General features: G+C 35.5%; 1 pseudogene; it reads left to right on the top strand.

Annotated features, from left to right (window-relative positions):
* The first annotated feature begins 1648 nt into the window (after positions 1 to 1648).
* Positions 1649 to 3130, top strand: LOC140613875 (dnaJ homolog subfamily A member 1 pseudogene; annotated as a pseudogene).
* Positions 3131 to 3825: the final 695 nt, after the last annotated feature.

Raw genomic sequence — 3825 nt, 5'->3', positions numbered from 1 at the left:
TCCTTTGCCTCCATAGGCAATCACTGTCCTGATATTGGTATGTACACTTCCTTTTCATATTTTCAAATACATTTCAAGATATAATCTAAAAGAGTGTATTGTTTTCATGCTTAACATTTACATAAATATACTGTACTCTATGTATCCTGTATCTGGTTTTAAATTTGCATCTGAATCTACATCTAAATTTAAAGTGTATCAAATACTATCTCACTGTACTTTTAATTTATATTTGCATTTCTCTGATTTCTAGTAAGACTGAGCAAAGTAATATAGGTTTATCTGCCTTGTGAAGTTTTTCTTCAGTGAACTGCTTATTCATATCCTTTGTCTATTTTTCAACCAAAGAACCCCAGAGTTATATATATTGTCTATATCCTCTTCTTATTTGATTTCTCTATACATGTTTATAGTGCCTTTGCTGTACAGGTATTTTAATTTTAAAGCAGACACATTTATTAATTTTTTCTGATATATTTTTATTTTACTTAAACTTTGCATATCATGAGAGGTCATACAGGTCATAAAATTTTTGACATATTTTCTTTTTTCATGCAACGTGTGCATTTAAGTCTTTTCTGTCTGTAATTTATTTTGGTGTATCGAGTGCTTTCGAGATCTTATTTTACTTTATCCTATATGAATAACCAATGTCCCTGGCCCTTTTCTTGAGGAGAATATGCTTTATTTATCGCACTGTAATGTCACATGCCAAATTCCCATATATGTGTGGGGTTGTGTCTGGCTTCTCAGTCCCATTTCACTATCTATTGATTGTATACAAAGCCACATCATTTTAATTAATGTATTATTATATTATGTCTCAATATGTACTGGAGCAAGTTCTACCTTTTTGTATTGGCCATTCTTGGCCATTTTCTCTTTCATATGAATATTAGGATAAACCTATTAAATTAAAACTTGTTAGTATTTTAATCAGATTTGCATTGAATCTATAAATCAATAATGGAGAAAATTGCATCTTGCTATTGAGTCTTTTAACTCTGAACATTATATATCACTCCAGTTTTTAAAGCCTTCTTTATGTCCTTACTTAAAATTTGATGATTTTTTGTAGCCTCATCTTGATAGATTTATTTCTAACAACTTTATTGATTATACTGGTATTCTTAATGGGATTTTTTCCTAGTGTAGAATAGATAGGGGTTACGAAGTCTGGATTCTGGATCCAAGAGCTTGAGTTTAAATCCTAGCTCTACCACATATTAGGTGTGTCTCAATTTACTTACCTCTAATTTGGGAAGAATTAGCAGCACTACTTCGGTAGGGTTGTTGTGAAGAGTGATTGAGGTAATACATGTCTAGAATATAGTACTTACTATACTTGATTTATTAGCACTACTCCAACTCCTGTTATATCTACTGATAGTTTTTGCTACTGTAACGTATATCATTCATTTGTGTATGTTGGTCTGTAGCTACTCTTGCATTTTCTTGTTAGAAAATCATTATCACACATGAATAATGACTAACAAGTGTAAAAATTCTTACACTTCTTTCTTCTTGTCTTACTGTGTTAGCTCTAATCTAATGCTGCATATAAGCATATTGCACATTTTTCTTTTTATTTATTTATTTTTATATTGCACATTTTTAATGAACCAAATTGGACATTTAAAGGACATTTATGGCGGAACTTTCCAGAACGCTCGGTGAGACGCGAAGGAGCGGCGGCTGCCCGAGCTGCGCCCAGCAACGCGCTCCTTCCCGTTCCCCCACACCGGCTTCGGCCCTCTCACCGGCTGTAGAAAATGGTGAAAGAAACCACTTACTATGATGTTTTGGGGGTCAAACCCAATGCCACCCAGGAGGAATTGAAAAAGGCTTACAGAAAACTGGCCTTGAAGTACTACCCTGATAAGAATCCAAATGAAGGAGAGAAGTTTAAACAGATTTCTCAAGCTTATGAAGTGCTCTCTGATGCAAAGAAAAGGGAATTATATGACAAAGGAGGAGAACAGGCAATTAAAGAAGGTGGAGCTGGTGGTGGTTTTGGCCCCCATGGACATCTTTGATATGTTTTTTTGGAGGAGGAGGCAGGATGCAGAGAGAACGGAGAGGTAAAAATGTTGTACATCAGCTCTCAGTAACCTTAGAAGATCTCTATAATGGCGCAACAAGAAAACTAGCTCTGCAAAAGAATGTGATTTGCGATAAATGTGAAGGCCGAGGTGGTAAGAAAGGAGCAGTCGAATGTTGTCCCAATTGCCGAGATACTGGAATGCAAATAAGAATTCATCAGATAGGACCTGGAATGGTTCAGCAAATTCAATCTGTGTGCATGGAGTGCCAGGGCCATGGGGAACGGATCAGTCCTAAAGATAGATGTAAAAGCTGCAACGGAAGGAAGATAGTTCGAGAGAAGAAGATTCTAGAAGTGCATATTGACAAAGGCATGAAAGATGGCCAGAAGATAACATTCCATGGTGAGGGAGACCAAGAACCAGGACTGGAACCAGGAGATATTATCATTGTTTTAGATCAGAAGGACCATGATGTTTTTACTCGATGAGGAGAAGATCTTTTCATGTGTATGGATATACAGCTGGTTGAAGCCCTGTGTGGCTTTCAAAAGCCAGTATCTACTCTTGACAACCGAACCATCGTCATCACCTCTCATCCAGGTCAGATTGTCAAGCATGGGGATATCAAGTGTGTGCTAAATGAAGGCATGCCAATGTATCGTAGACCATATGAGAAGGGTCGCCTAATCATCGAATTTAAGGTAAACTTCCCCGAGAACGGCTTTTTCTCTCCTGAAAAACTTTCTTTGCTGGAAAAACTCCTACCTGAGAGGAAGGAAGTAGAAGAGACTGATGAAATGGACCAGGTAGAACTTGTGGACTTTGATCCCAATCAGGAGAGAGGGCTCCATTACAATGGGGAAGCATATGAGGATGATGAACATCATCCTAGGGATGGTGTTCAGTGTCAGACCTCTTAACGGGGCCGGTGAATAACACTGCTGCTGGCATTTTATATGCAGTAGTGGATGAGTGAAGGACTATAATCATAGCTCACTACTTGCTATTGTTTTTGTTTTAATATTCAACTATAGTAGTGTTTTAAAAGTTAAATGAAGAATAAACTCAAATATAAAAGCTCAAAAAAAAAATAAAAGGACATTTATGTGAATTTCTTTTTACCAGTGGTTAATTACATAATAGTTTTACCCTACTCTTTCTGCTTATTTTGGGTATTTTGCAAAAAAAAAAAAAAAAAAAAAAAAAAGCAAAGTAAAGCATAGAAACACATATCAAGCTTTTCCTTCTGCCTATTATGTTATTTTCTGTCACATTCATCTCCTGAAATCCTACCCATCTGCAAGACCCAATCTGAATGCTTCTTTCTCTATGAAATATGTGGCTTCTTCTAGCTAGAGGTAACATCTCCAGTTCTCTATCCCTTAGTGCTTCATCAGAATCAGAACCTGTCTTATTTGTACTCTTGCTTACATTGTGGTTATAAATTTTATTTATTTATATTATTTTATTATTGTTCCTACTCAGATCCTAAGATTTCTGAGGTCAAGATCAGTATCTGTTTTGTTTTGAATTTTCTTTCCTGCTACTACTAGCAAAATTCATATGCAACAAGTAGCAAATAAATAAATGAAGGAATAAATAATATCTGGACCTTAATATCAAACCTTTCTAAAGCTCATTAAGGAATAAGTATAAAAGCAGAAACACATCTTTATTCTTTTGTGATAGTTCGCTATATTTTTTTAAAAGCAGTGTGTGGCAATGAGTATACAGACTTATAATTAATATTCTGAAAAAAAGTAAGAATTTGACCACTACT

The sequence above is a fragment of the Canis lupus genome, chromosome 22 (assembly GCF_048164855.1).
Source record: "Canis lupus baileyi chromosome 22, mCanLup2.hap1, whole genome shotgun sequence".
Taxonomy (NCBI): domain Eukaryota; kingdom Metazoa; phylum Chordata; class Mammalia; order Carnivora; family Canidae; genus Canis; species Canis lupus.
Note: the sequence above shows the minus strand (reverse complement) of the source record. Positions and strands in the feature narration are given on the sequence as shown.